The following is a 16517-nucleotide window of genomic DNA, read 5'->3' as shown; positions in this document are numbered from 1 at the left end:
CACAGAGCTCAAGTAGCTGTGCGCCTCCTCGCAGCCATCTTGGCCAGAAGTCCTCGCATCCATTCATTTTCCTACAAAAAGGGCTACCACAATCATTTTGGCACATACATATCCCTTTCCCTCCTTTAGTATTTCTTTGGGATATAGGCCCAGTATTAGCACTGCTGGATCAAAGGGTATGCACAATTTGATAACTTTTTGAGCATAATTCCAGATCTGAGCACTATATTTCAGGGAAGAAGATGGATATTCAGTGATACAGGAGAATTTCATCTATTTCTTTTGAAAAGATTAGAGGTGAATGGAAATTTTTTTCCAAATGCAGAACACAAGAAAAGCACAAAAAGGTAAAAAGGAAAGAACTCTTGAGAATTGTGTCTCTGTTATGGTTTACTTAGAGGGTATAGGTAGAATTTGATTTTCTTGTGATGACATAGAAAATAAAGTGTATTATTTAATATATATATATATATATATATATATATATATATATATATATATATATATATATATATATATATATATATATATATATATATATATAGTTCTGCCTCCTCATGACATGCTTCCAATTGTTTAGATTTGATTTTATTTGTGTGGAAAGTATTTTATAATTGTGTTCATGTAATTTTTGACTTTGTCTTCATTGGTGGACTTCCAAATATTTTATCCTGTCTACATTTATTTTAAATGAAATATCTTTTTATATCTCTTGATGCTAGACTTTGTTGATATCATATAGCAAATCTAATGATTTATGTGGATTTATTTTTCTTCATTACCTATTCTAGTTACTTTAATTTCTTTTCCTTCTCTTATTGCTAAAACTAACACTTGTAATACAATATTAAATAGTTTTTTTTTTTTTTAATTTTTAATTTTATTTTATAATTATAACATTTTTTGACAGTACATATGCATGGGTAATTTTTTACAACATTATCCCTTGCACTTACTTCTATTCAGATTTTTTCCCTTCCTCCCCCAACCCCCTCCCCCAGATGGCAAGCAGTCTTATATATGTTAAATATATTACAGTATAATTTAGATACAATATATGTGTGTAGAACCGAATTTTTTGTTGCACAGGAAGAATTGGATTCAGAAGGTAAAAATAACAGTTTACATTCATTTCCCAGTGTTCCTTTTCTGGATGTAGCTGGTTCTGTCCATCATTAATCAATTGGAATTGGATTAGTTCTTCTCTATGTTGAAGAAATCCACTTCCATCAGCATACATCCTCGTACAGTATCATTGTTGAAGTGTATAACGATCTTCTGGTTCTGCTCGTTTCACTCAGCATCAGTTGATGTAAGTCTCTCCAAGCCTCTCTGTATTTCTCCTGTTGGTCATTTCTTATAGAACAATAATATTCCATAACATTCATATACCATAGTTTACCCAACCATTCTCCAATTGATGGACATCCATTCATCTTCCAGCTTCTAGCCACTATGAAAAGGGCTGCCACAAACATTTTGGCACATACAGGACCCTTTCCCTTCTCTAGTAGTTCCTTGGGGTATAAGCCCAGTAGTAGTATGGCTGGGTCAAAGGGTATGCACATTTTAATAACTTTTTGGGCATAATTCCAGATTGCTCTCCAGAATGGTTGGATTCTTTCACAACTCCACCAACTATGCATCAGTGTCCCAGTTTTCCCACAGCCCCTCCAACATTCATCGTTATTTGTTCCTGTCATCTTAGCCAATCTGACAGGTGTGTAATGATACCTCAGAGTTGTCTTAATTTGCATTTCTCTGATCAATAGTGATTTGGAACACTCTTTCATATGAGTGGAAATAGTTTTAATTTCATCATCTGAAAATTGTCTGTTCATATCCTTTGACCATTTATCAATTGGAGAATGGCTTGATTTCTTATAAATTAAAGTCAATTCTCTGTATATTTTGGAGATGAGGCCTTTATCAGAACCTTTAACTGTAAAAATTTTTTCCCAATTTGTTACTTCCCTTCTAATCAATATTAAATAGTAATGAAGGCAGTAGGTAACCTTGTTTCACTCCTGATCTTATTGGGAATGGGAATTATATCCCTCTTCTATTTCCATTTATACATGCACAATACTTTTAAACATATTTCCCTATTTTTCATGTGCAAGAAAAAAATAAGATTTAAAGAGAAAAAAACCATAAGAAGAAAAAGTAAACAAGTAAAACAAAAACAAAAACAAAGAAAAAGAAAAAGGTGCTTCAATCCATGTTCAGTCTCCATAGTTCTGTGTCTGGATGGAGATTGTATTTTCCATCCCACATCTATTGGAATTGTCTTGAATCACCACATTGCTGAGAAGAGCCAATTCATCACAGTTGATCATCACATTATCTTGTTGCTATTGTGTACAATGTTCTGTCAGTTCTGCTCATTTCACTCAACATCAGTTCATGGAAGTCTTTCCAGGCATTTCTGGTATCAGCCTGTTCATTATTTCTTGATAGAATAATATTCCATTACATTTATATACCATAACTTATTCAACCATTCCCCAGTTGATGGGCACTCATTCCATTTCCAATTCCCTGCCACCACAAAAAGAACTGCTACAAACATTTTTGCACATATGATCTTTTTTTTATGATCTCTTGGGATACAGATCCAGTAATGGAAGTCAGTGAATTTTAAAATTTGCATTGAAGTTAGAGAAAGCATTCTAGAAATGGAGAATATTCTATGCAAAGACACTGAGGTAGAAGATGGAAGGAGGGTTGCTATAAGGAATATAGCAAGTAGTACAATAATGTACAAAAGAGGTAGAAAGATAGGTTGGAGATTAGGTTGTGAAGAACTTCATCTATTAAAAAGAGTTTGTATTTTATCCTATTGCCAATAAGGAACCATAGGCATTTGCTGAGTTTGTGGTTGTTTAGTCATTTCAATTGTGTCCAATTCTTCCCGACTCTCTATAAGGTTTTCTTGTCAATGTTCTTGATGTGGCTTTCCATTTCCTCCTCCTGCTCTTTTTCTTTTCTTTTTTTTTTTTTTAAACTAATGAGGAAATTGAATCAAATGACTTACCTAGGCTCACACACTAAGCATCTGAGGCTAGATTTGAACTTATGTTCTTGTGACTCTAGGTCCAGAACTTTATTCACTGCACCATCCAGCTATCCCTAAGGTAAAACCTGAAATTTTAGAAAATCACTTTGTCAGTTTTGTGAAGGATGCGTTGCTATAGAGAAAGACCTGAACCAGGGAAATGAAATATCTGTAGGAGATTCTCTAGCACCTTAGGTAGACTCCATTACCACGGGGAATTTATGAGAGGACTAAAATAAGAGTTGCACAGGATTAGAAGGCATGAATAGGTGAAATTTTGCATCATTGTTAAGTGTACCCACATTGGGAGCTCATAGATCATTCATAATACTCTACACTATCATGCCTCAGAAATTCCTTCATCCTAGAATATTACATTAACCCTGTAATAAAACCTGAAAGTTCGTTCATCTGATTTGATGACTCCTCATAGACCTTCCATTTAAGGATGATGTCCAGGGTAACCATCTCTTTGTCTCTCTCAAGGCAGTACAGACTTCTCTATCATGTTCTCAGGCTGTACTTTCACCCACCCCTTTTAATTGTTTTATGTGTTACTTTCTCCCAATAAGACAGTATTATCTTGAGGTCAGAGAGTGTCTTTTTTTTCCTTATATTTGTGTTCCCAGGATTTAGCACATTATACTTTAAGAATTTAATAAATGCTTGTTGGCTGACTAGATACCAGGAATGATATAGAATTTGTTTTAGTCCTTGGAAAGAAGCATTGCTGAACATTTGTTATTACAGTGACGGCCTGCATCATTGAATGGAAGTGTGTGTGTGTGTGTGTGTGTGTGTGTGTGTGTGTGTGTGTGTGTGTGTATGTATTGTTTGAAGGTGCTTCTACTTCCTTCCTTACAGTATCCTACCCAAATCACATTAACTTAGATGTTTCAGTTCCCACTGATGTCAAAAATTACTTAAAATGGAATGATAGGATATAATATTTTAGTGACTGGTTTCAGATTATATCAAAAATGAAAGATTTCTTGTAATGGACTTCACGCGTGAAAGAAGCCCAAAACATCTCACCACCATCACCCAACCTTAGCACAGTATAAAGCATTCTATCCCCTTCTCATTTTTATCTTGCTCAGTAACTGCATTTCATTCTATTTCCTCTCTAGCAACAAGCACTTATAAAACGCCTTTTATTCCCTTGATACTTTCAAGTTCATTTACCTTTACTCAACTTGTTTTTTCGTTGATCATCTCAGTTATAACTTTGACTTCTATAGTTCTAGGAGATGCTAGAAACCCCCAATTCCCAGCTTCATCAAGATTTAAAACAAATACATGTAAGGATCTTCTAAACTGAATAACACACCATCTTTATTTTTGATTAAAGGACTCTGTTTCCTTTATCCTCAATTTTTATGTTTCTGTCTCAGGAATACAGACCTTGATTTTTGTAAGGAATTCAGAATTCAATGATGATAACTTTAAAAAACCAAAAATATTAAATGCATTGTAAATATTAACAATGAATCTTCTAACTCTGAAGAAAGTGACAACCTTGAAGTATGGTACGTTTACTTCTTTCTCTTCACAATCCATGTAGTAGATCTTTAATAAATTCTTGCTGAGTCAACAAATGAATAAAGGAATAAATGGATCATGCATTAATGAAGTGAAAAGGGAAAAAGGTGTGACATGAAATTTTAAGCCATGTTATTCAGAAGAACATAGACTGTAATTTGATCTATTTTGAGGTATATGTGGTTGGTGCTTTTAAAGAAATCTACAATGGAGGGCATAGCATGATTATTAACTACTTCACATTTGTCAAACACCAACATTATGCAGCACTTCTAACTTTAAAATTTGGAATAGTTTCTGCTTATCAAAATCCAAAAGAGAATTTGTCAATTAATTCCAAAAGAATGAAGAATAAGATTATGTGCAAGTAGTGTTTAATTTTTGTGCCTCCAAATCTGAGCTATGGCTAGCTCATTACTATGTGCTGGCATTTAACATACACCAAATTCTGGATTTATAATAAAATCTTCAAATTGCTAAATCCATAGGAATTCCTTCCACCCTTCCTGACATAAGAAATGTCCACACAGTGATGAAAACTCTTTGCGACCAAAAGGAGTTTGATATAAAATTAGATGGCAGACTATATTAGTAGATGATTTCTGAGCCATTTTTGTCAACACTAATTTTCAAAGGAAAATACAGAAATCTTTTGGTCCTTTGAATACTGAGGTTCAATTTCAAGTGGAAAGCAGACCATTAAGGAAGGAATGGGGACAATGGATCCTCAGAAAAAGAGACATCAAAACTCAACTCTTAATATACAGTAAGTCTCGAACTAACATCTTTTTCCCTCTTAACCTCCTTACTTTGTTAGCTAAATGTGCATTGTGTACTTGAAAGCTTTAGCATCTCAGCTAACAATGCACTTTTCATTACTCAAAGCTTTAAAAAAAAAAAGATCTCCTACTTGATAATTTTGCAGTTCTAAAGATGAGATTGTCATAAAATGTCCAGCCATATAAGATCAAAATTAAATCATTTCTAAGCAAAGTAGGTTAGAAACTAGCAAATAATATATTAGACTTCCTGTATTCTTCTTTTTATTCATGACACTATACCACAGGTAATTTTGAAATGGCAGCCCTCCATTTATTGTACAATTATGTTATGTTATTTTCTTATTGCCACAGAGCTTCCACGAAGCGTGCTCCATATATGCCTGAAGAGTTTACCTTGCATGAATATTTGCATTAAATAAATGAAAATTCACCTCTTTCTAAAGATATCATGCAGAGACACAAAAGTGTTCCCTGCTATTAGGAATGGGCTTGTACAGACTATAAAAATTGTAAATGAATTTTTGGTTGATTTGCTCCATTTATATAAAATAGATTGAACATGCAGCTTTATGAAAATGTGTTTATTTAACCAGAAACCACAAATATTTGTAAAAATGCATTTTCCTTTTTAACTTCTAATTTTCTAAATTTTTTATGAATGTTCACACTGGTTTTATTGAATTGTAAGCTAAAATAAATGTACCAGTGGGGTTTTGTGGTTCTTTTTTTTTCAAGAAAATATTTTGGGGAGGACACTACATAAGTTTTAGTGATATGATTGCTGTCTAGTCGAAATAAAATGTGTGCAGTAGTAGATAGAGGAAACCCAAGGCTACTTTTTTCTGTGAATATTAAGCAGTTTAAGTCTAAGCATCAGCTACAATGGATGATTGAAAGCTCCCATAGTAATTATATATTTTTATTGTGATTAAAAAACATCACATGTCCATAATTTTATTATTCACCACCTTAAGAAGACAGACTATGACTCCTTTATTTATATATAGTAATTTCATTATTATTCAAAATGGTTAGGAGGCCAAAATCAAAATTGTAATCTCCATTGTATGGTATTGGTGATTGTTCCCTGTCCTACACAAAGAGCACATAAATATACATATATATAATATAATAATTAGTGTTTTGAAACAGAAATTAAATAACAGTTGAAGGAAAATGCATATTGAGAAATGAAGTCGAGGAACAAATCTATTTTGGTTATACTGTCGGTAATTCATGCTGGATAATCATGAGCCCAGCAGTTAATGACCTCTACTCTGATACATTAAGTCCAACCAAAGATAATGGTGTCCTGTGTAAATTAACAAACCCAGTGGTAAACTTGCTTCTGATTCAGCGGGAGACAGTGTGCAAATTAGCATTAGTTCTTAATAAGATCAGTGTCCTGCAATCTACAGTTCTATAGTGCTCATAACACTGTCTCTTTTCAGGTGAAAATTTTTTCTCTTGAGGACACTTGCACAATATGTCCTCTTGACAGAGGATTGTCGTCCTCCTAATCAGTCCCCCACTTTAAAACTTTACCCATTTCTTACAGTTTCCCGCTGTGCCAGCCGCTATGAGTTGTTGGGAATGATTATTCATTTGTAAGCTTCTTTAATAACATTTTCTTGAGAAGTTGAGGTGCCCAGCTGAGCCAACCAAGGATTTGATTTTATAATTATAACTCTTCCACAAAAGTAATGGTCACTGTCTGGGCAATCCTTAGTGAATTTATTGATTGCAGCTGATTCTTTCTGAAAAGAACAAATATTTACGAAATATTTTGTCAAGTGAATAGCTGCAGTCACCTCGGTGAAGGTAAAAATACTGAATGATTTTTTGGGACACTCAGTCCCCTGGGCTGTTGCTTTGCTAGATACTATATTTGAGCAGAGGCTATACACACAGGGAAGAACTTCTTGATCTCTTTAAAATCATTCTTTTTTAAAAAAAATAAAGTTTTAAAATAACAGTTTAAGCAAATTTTAAAAAAATCTCTTTAATGTGTGATATTGGTATGAATATCTCTTTTTTATTTAAAATAGATGCATTTGACTTTTTTTTACAAAGTAATTCAAATTTTGATTATACTCCTTACAGAGTAACAAATATATGTACACACATGTAATATGCATACATGCCTTCTGCACTATGTGCAGACACATGCACTAATGTGTGTGCATCTACCTTGGGGTAATAGAGACATATGACAAAAGTATGCAAGTGTATTTTTATCTGGAATGCTGGGCAAGTCTTCCTACATTTATTGTGAAGTTCTTCAAGGAAAAAAGTTTAATCTGTGGATCTTGTCTGAAGAAGGCTCTCACTGTAAAATGTTTACCTTCTGTGACACATACTATTATTTCATGATTATGTTAAAATACACTTAAAGAGTTTTACATGTTAACCAGCTACTAAGAATGCCTTAATAGAGTACTAATTTTTGTTCGAGGTGTCTCGACAATTTGAATTTTATATGCATGCATTATGTTTTCTTAAAATGGGGAAATTATGCATCTGAAGGAATCTGTCTCGAATAATGGGGTTCTATAGAGGTTACTTTAATCACATTCACCAGCAGTTATAGCTGTTTTACATCTTATTTGCAACAAAAGGGAACTCTAATTATCTTCCAAAAGAGCATAAAATGGTGTGCCTTGCTGCTGATGTAATGTTGATTCCTGAATGCTGCTGATAGGAACTGACAACTAAATGCATGTCACACTTTTCAGAAATCAGTGGTGGTGACAGGATAACCACCTTTTGTGACCTGGGAACCAGAAGAGGGGGGATATATTTGCCTGTTAAGTAGAAACAATTTGCTATTTTTTTCACTTTTTAAAGGAAAAATAATCTTGTGGCTAGGTTATCAATGATTTCTTTAATTATTCTAAACTTGCTTTTGTGACTTAAATTCTAAAAGCCACCTACTGTCATCATCTGAATTTATTGAATGTTAGCATAACATACCATATAGATGGAAAGGAGGTTTTGTGTGTGTGTGAGAGAAAGAGAGAGACAGAGACAGAAAGAGAGAGAGAGAGAGAGAGAGAGAGAGAGAGAGAGAGAGAGAGAGAGAGAGAGAGAGAGAGAGAGAGAGAAGCGAAAAATGAATCATTGGCCCTTATTCCCCTGTATGGTTCCTCTTTTCATTCTCCACACAGGTAAGCACATATTTATACATTATATTAAAGAACTGGACATATGATTAACATGTACTTGCAGTTTTATTTCCGACACACAGAGATCTCATTTATAAATACAAATGAGATGCACAGAGCCTATTACAAAATATTAAAATTAGAATTGAAGAGAGGATTGCACATTTTAAGGACTGACTACAGCACTTGTATTATACAGTGTTTGTAAGATTGAACTGGTCGACTCTGAGCCCCAGATATGAAATTAATCAGAGCAAGTATATAATATACTGCAAATAACCAACCTGCACCAGAAGACTTGATTTAGGATTCACATTAAGGGATGGTAAGCTGGCCTGGAAGAAAAGTCATACTCATCCATACATGGTAAATTCAGATATACAGAACTGAACCTGCAAACATGAGGTTGAACATTTGTGGAGAATAATACCTATAGCATTGCTATAGTTTTTGTTCTCTGTCTCTGTCTGTCTCTCTACCTTTGTCTCTGTCTCTCTTTCTCCCTCTCCCATTCTCTCTCCTTCTCCCCTCCTTTTCCCTCTCTCTTTCTCTCTCCCCTTCTCCTCCATTCCTCTCTCCTTCCCTTTTTCCCTTTTCTCTCTCTCCCTCTCCTCCTTCCTCCCTCTTCCCTCCCCCTCTCTTCCCCCTCTTCCTTCCCCCCCTCTTCCCTCTCTATCTCTTCCCCATCTTTGTTTTTCTGTCTTCTTCCTTCCTTCCTTCCTTCCTTCCTTCCTTCCTTCCTTCCTTCCTTCCTTCCTTCCTTCCTTCCTTCCTTCCTTCCTTCCTTCCTTCCTTCCTTCCTTCCTTCTTTCCTTCCTCTTTCTTTTATCCCTATCCCCTCTCTCTTTCCTTTTTTTACCCTTTCTTCAGTTCTCTCCCTTCTTCTTCTGCTTACTTTCCTTTAAATAACTGTTAACTGTTACATTCTGATCGAAAATACACTAATTTCAGAGAATGTCAGAAACTGATATCTCTTGTATACTTTGTAAAATGGTTGGTAGTATGTTCTCTATATCCATTGGTATTTAGTTAATTCCAATATTTTTTTCTACAAATTTCTGTTCACTGATATAATCTAGAAATACGGTCCAAAGCTCAGACTAGTAGCATTAGGATGGAGATGGGGGCTACAGATGTGAAGAATAGTAGAGAAATTTTTTTTTTAGATATCATTAAGTAATTGTCTGAAATTCAGACTTTTGTTTTAATGTATGCCAAACAAAATTATCAATTAGCTGCAAAGTTTGGAACTCAAAAAAATGCAATTAGCTCTTTTTTGTTTTAAGAGTAATATATCTGCATGTGGAATTTTTATTCATCTAATCCAGATTGCTTTCTCTACTCACTACCCAGCTGTGTTCTAGCTTTGCAAAAATAGGACTTAGCAAAAAGATTGTAGTACTACAAACTTAAATGGAAGCTCAAAAGTCATTGTGTTTAATTCCCTAATTTTACAGATGAGGAAATTGAGATCCAGAGTGAATAATTTATTTTCTCATGGCCACATAGATAATCATAAAACTGGGATTCCCACTCAGATCCCTGCTCCAAACAATGCTCTCACTCTTTGTTTTTGTTTTTGTTTTTTCATTCTGGTGGACATAACAAGCAGAATTCTAATAAAATTTTAAAAAAACTCACATGATCTCAAGATTCATATTATTTATAGATTGGAATATTATTTATACTTGTGTTTCAGCTTTTGGAGTCAGAGGACAGGAGTTTTAATCTTGGCTTTTCAATTCATAATTTATGTGAGCATGGACAAGTTATTTAGTTTCTCTAAATCTTGCTTTCACTTTTCTAATCTGTAAAGGTGAAATAGAAGACCTCTAAAATCCCCTTTCATTCCAATCTAAATATGATTATCTTCTTCTTTAAGGAGCTGACTATGAATAACTTTTTTACTTGGACACAGAATTTGTTATATTTTTATTTATTTTTATGATAGCTTTTTATTTTTCAAAATGCATGTAAAGAAAGTTTTCAATATTCATCTAAATCTTGTTCCATATTTTTCTCCCTCCTTCCCTTCCTCCTCCTCCTCATAGACAGCAAGCAATCCAATCTAGATCAAACATGTGAAATTCTTTCACACAAGAAAAATCAGATCAAAAAGAACAAAAATGAAAGAAAACACAAGCTGGAAAACAACAACAACAACAACAACAAAGATGAAGATGTTATGCTTCCATTCACATTTATTCCCCAAAGTCCTCTCTCTGTTGTAGATGGATCTCTCCATCACATCTATTGGAATTGTCTTGAGTCATCTCATTGTTGAAATGAGCCTTGTCCATCACAATTGATCATCACATAACCTTGTTGTTACTGTGTACAGTATTTTTTTTGCTTCTACTCATATCTCTCAGCATCAGTTCATGTAAGTCTCTCCAGGCCTCTCTGAAATCATCTGTTAGTCATTTCCTACAGAACAATAATATTCCATAACACTTATATACTATATTTGTTCAGTCACTCTCCAATTGATGGGCATCCATTCATTTTCCAGTTTCTAGCCACTACAACCCTTCCCCTCCTTTAAGATCTCTTTGGGATGTAAGCCCAGTAGTAACATTGCTGGATCAAAGTGTATGCATAATTTGATAGCTTTTTGAGTATAGTTCCAACAACTCTACCAACACTGTCATATATTTTTAATGATGTCTAGCAGGGAAACCTCCTGATCTCTTGACTTGGACACTTCTCTTTTATTTGGGTATGCATACTCTGGGCCTGTGAATTAGACACATATTTTGTTCTGTGTTCAAGGACATTTGCAAGTAGCATTTCTGAGTTAATTTTGTGTCTCCCAGGGAATGGAGATTATATTGAAGATTATAGGTGACTCATGTAGGAAGAGCTGAAGTGTATGAAAGCTATAGGAAAAGTAATGCCTCTTCTTTTAAAGTGGGCAACAAGATGGCAGAGTAGATAGAGTGCTGAGTCTGGAAAATCAAGTTCAAACATGGCCTTAGATACTTACTAGTTGTATGACTCTGAGCAAGTCATTTAACCCTGTTTGCCTCAATTTTATCTGAGAAATGAGCTGGAGAGGGAAATAGCAAACAATTTTTGCCAAGTAAAGTATTTTTGCCAAGAAAAGACTGAAAGGGATCACAAAGAGACTGACACAATAGAAAATGGCTAAATAACAGTAATTTTTAAAGTAGCCTCATTGATAGAAATTAGCTGGGGTCAACTTTTCTTTTGACTTTCAGGTGAGAGATGGGTGATATCCTCATTTTTCTTTTCCCCTATTATATATAGCAGTTAGACTTCCGGCAGCAAGAATATTTCCTCTTCTAAGCAAGCTTGAATCTTAACCTCAAGTTATTTGCTCTTTATGATTTGCATCTATTTCCCTGAGTACAGATAACAGAATGGTATTTCTGAAATATTCTGAATGTTTCTGGATGCTAGTTGCCCAGCAGGAACTGCTTTTCTCAACAGCTTTTCAGAAGAATAAAGCATCACTACCACAAAGATTCTTCAGCTGAAGAACTAAAACCAAATTCTTGTTTACCTGATCAGGAAATATATAGACTACATCTAAGATGAAATATAGCATTTATTCTCTATTCCTTGTAAGTTGTTTTATCTCCTAGCATAATATAATATATGATGATCATTGTTTCATATTTTATGTATTTGTTAATGAATCTTTGGTCATCTTGCTTTTTAAACATTTCTTTTGTGGTAGAGGAAAAAAATAATAGTTGTCCTATACCTGATAAATACAATATGTTGAACACTTTTCTAGAAAAGACCTTGTCGATTCATTTGATAGGAGACACTAGAAATCAGCCATACGTAAGTTTTGCTTTAGAGATTTTATCCAAATCTCTACTCTAAGATGTGGGCAAAATAAACCAAAGAATATAAGCAAAACCCTGAACTTTTCTCTTTGAAATATTGCTCCTCTAGAATTGAGCCTAAGCTAGTGTTGAGGCTATGGGTGACATATACAAACATGTTTTGGTGTCTTCTAAATTTTGAGAGGGGCTTAAAAATCACATTCCTAATTAGTGCTTTCTTTTTATCACTTATATAAAAATTCTCTTATTGGTTTTTAGTGTCTTTGTAAGTCATAGAAAGTAACAAGTAAAACAATTACTATTTTTAATTAAAAATTCAATTTTATTTAGTACTCATTTTAGATTGCTAAACTAGTTGCTATCAGAAAGCATAGTCCATACTTTTGAGGAGCTTACATTCTACTTAAGGTGATAAATCACCTCAGTAATGATTTACAGAACACCTTATGCCAACAAGAGCAAATTAACCTGGTGCTAAGCAGGTAACTTGCTAATTAATCATTAATGCCTGTTGGAATGAATTAAATTGAATTAAGAGCAAAGAGTGAACAGGTGTATACCTCATCCTAACAGTTATAAGAACTTTCACCATGCATTATCCATTTCATTTTATCCTTATTTCAACTTTATCGTATAGCTAGCTATGGTAGTAGTATCTCTATTTAAAAATGAGGAAGCTGAGACACAAAGAAGTTATTTGACACTTTTACAGTACTATGCTATTGTCAGTGGGAGTAGTGATGATGATGATAAATTTCTTAAAATCATAGACTCACATCTGCAAGGGACCTTAGAGAATATTGAATCCAACTCTTATCTTGCCCCCCCAAAAACAAAAAATGAAACCTAACATGTAGTTACACAGAGCAGAAAGGTCACCCACAAGCAGGAACATAGAATGTTGGATTTAGAAAAAAAACAAAACAACCAATCTCTGAAGTAATTTAGTCTAATCTCTCTATGATATTCCTGATGTATGGACATCAAGGGCATACAATCTACCCTGGGTGTGTGTGGGGAGTCTCAGGGTTTGCTTACTATTTCATATACTACTTCAAAATGCAATCCACTCTATTATTTAATCACGATTGTTTGAAAAATATTCCTTACATTTGACTGAAATTGTCTTCCTAACTTCTACCTTTAGTCCTGAAGCTAAACAAAATTGACATGTCTGTTTTTACCTGAAAGCTCTTTAAATATTTTAATTCTAATTCAACACATGAAAATAGTTTCATGTCTCTCTCTTCTTCTCTCCTCCTCTTCAAGTCTTCTCTTTTCCAGCATAATTATCACAAGTTCCTTTTATTATTCCTCATGATGTAGTTTCCAGTAATTTCATTATTCTAGTTGCCTGCCTTTATATGCACTCTAGTTTGTCAATGTCTCATCTAAAATGCGATAGCCAGAGTTTAACTTGATATTTCAAAGGATTCTGACCAATGTAGTATATGGGGGGAGGCTATTACTATTTTGATCTGGAGACTAGTTCCACTAATTTAGCCTGAGTTCATTAGCTTTTTTCACATCCAGGTCCTGCCATTGACTCATATTGATCTTGTGAACAAATATCCTGGGACTTATTTTAAACAAATATTGGTATAATGCCACTTCATTCTTATCTTGAATTTTATGTATTAAATTTCTTCCTACTCCAAATGCTTGTGTCATTTTTGTACCTTTCTTGTATATGTATTAGATTGTACTTTGTATAATAATCTTTTCTGTAGTATGATCCATGCTAAAAGTTGATAGAAAGCTAAAGAGAAATGTAGAGAGAAAGAAAGAAGAGAGGAAGGAAGAGAAAGAAAAGTAATAGGAAATGAAGAAAAGAGAAGCACAAGGTAATAAGCATTTATATGGCACCCAGTATATGCCAGACACTATACTAAGCACTTTACAAATATCTAATGATGTGCACAACTCTGGATTTATACATAGATTTTAGAGGATCCCTGAATTTTGATGGAGGAAAAAAATCAGATCCTTATTTTGATCTAACTCTAACCAGAATTTAGAATTTTTTTCAATTATGAAGAAAAGCAACAAGTCACAATAATATTAGTAGTATCTGTGAATTATGGATAGAATTCAAGATATTTTCAAATAAAAATACAATTGATTCAGATATCTTAAAATACCATTTGTGTTCATCACTATTTCATAATTATTATAGTTATTGGATTTGGAGCTAGATCAATATGATTGTACTTTATGAATCTACAGACTTTATTTCCACCTCATCGAGTACCTTTGTAATCCTATACATTTTTATTTTATGTATCTAAAGACATCATTCAGATGTTGGATTCATAGATTTCAGAAGACTACCAATAAATTTCATGATACAAATAGTGTTCCTATTCTTGAAAGATTTGGGCTTGGCTAGAATTTTCCATGTCATCATCTTTGCTATCTGGGAGTCTCCTGCGTCTTCTCTTTAGACTAAAAAGCAGCAGTTTCCTCAAGTTATCATTATGTGACATAGTTTCAACTCTGTCCCCATCCTGGTTTTCCCCCAGATATCACTTTGTGACATGTACTAAACTTGTAACTTAATTGGTTTAAGGAACTCCTGGTGTGCCAAATCCTCTCTATCACAATGGATTATTAATGAATTTGTATATTATTTCTAGTGTTAGAGTTGTCTTAAGTATAGAGTTTAAATGACTTGCCTAGTCACATAACTAATATGTGTTAGAGGTAGAAATTGAGCTTGGGTGTTTCTACTTCTGAGGTTACCTCTCTATTTGTTAGCCCATGATGTTTCTCTACATTATCCTCCATAACTCACACTATAGACATTGATGAACTGTTCTATCCTAAAAATATGATGCTCAGAATTGATTATAACACTCCAGATGTAATTGGAGTAAGAGAGTATGTAGTAAGATTTTAATCTTCCTTTTTCTGAGTACTATGCTTTTATTAGGGGTAGCTTGATGGCACAGTGGAGAGAATGCTAGCCCTGAAGTCAGAAGGACCTGAGTTCAAATATGATCTCAGATACTATATGTATGACCCTAGCCAAGTCACTTAATCCTATTTTCCTTAGTTTCTTCATCTGTAAAATGATCTAGATAGAAATGGCAAACCACTCAATATATTTATCAAGAAAACCCTAATGGGGTCACAGAGAGTCAGATATGATCAAAAGACTAAATAATAACAAGAAATACTTCTATTAATATAACCTAAAATTGCTTTAGCTCTTTTGACTACCCTGTCACAAACTGAATTTTTTTCATTTCTATTCTTTCATCCTCCCCAAAGAATAAGTACTTACTATGTCCAAAACAATGTTGTAGTTGAATGAAATACAGAGATAAAAATGATTTAGTTCCTTATCTCATTGAATTTACACTCCAGGAATAGAAATGAAGGAAATACAAATGAAATGTTAGGATATGCCCAAAAGAGTTCATGAGAGGTCAGTCTTATATGAGAAATGATAGAAAGAAGGATCCGAAGTTACAAAATATTTTTTATTTTACAGTTTTGAATTCCTATGAAGCTGATTGAAATTATGTGGGTGTGGGCTTGGGGGGAAATGGGGTGGGAGGTTGTGGTGCAGGTGGTACAGAAGGGGAAAGAGAGATCTGCAAATCCTAAAAAAAGTCAACCATACTGCAATGGGAAAAGAGACAGAAAGAAAGAATTGGGTCATTTTTCTGCTTCTTCTTCAGGCTAAAGAATCCTAACAATCTTTAAGTATTAAGAATTTTTATGTGAAATAAGATGACAATCTATTCTCTTGTTCATTAAAAAGGAAAGAAAAAAGACCAGGAAAGTGAAGTGCTTATTATAAATAGGTGTACTTTGTCTACATATAGCAGGAACATTTCCCAGAATATGTTCCATGGAAATAATATCCTAGGGTGAAAATTATTTATTAAGAAGTCCCACTGAGAGGAATTCTGTTATATGACCATGAAAGGACAGACAAAAAGGAATAAAAGAATAGATGGTGAGTGACTGAATGAATGAAAAAACATTTATCAAAGGCTTAATATGTGTCAAGTACTATGCACAGTTCTCAGATACTTATTAGCTGTGTGACCCAGGCAAGTCACTTAACCCCATTTACCTCAGTTTCCTCATCTACAAAATGAATTGGAGAAGGAAATGACAGTCACTCCAATATTTTTTCAAA

The sequence above is a fragment of the Sminthopsis crassicaudata genome, chromosome 2 (assembly GCF_048593235.1).
Source record: "Sminthopsis crassicaudata isolate SCR6 chromosome 2, ASM4859323v1, whole genome shotgun sequence".
NCBI classification, from domain to species: Eukaryota; Metazoa; Chordata; class Mammalia; order Dasyuromorphia; family Dasyuridae; genus Sminthopsis; species Sminthopsis crassicaudata.
The sequence above is the reverse complement of the archived record's forward strand: the minus strand, read 5'-3'. Positions refer to the sequence as shown.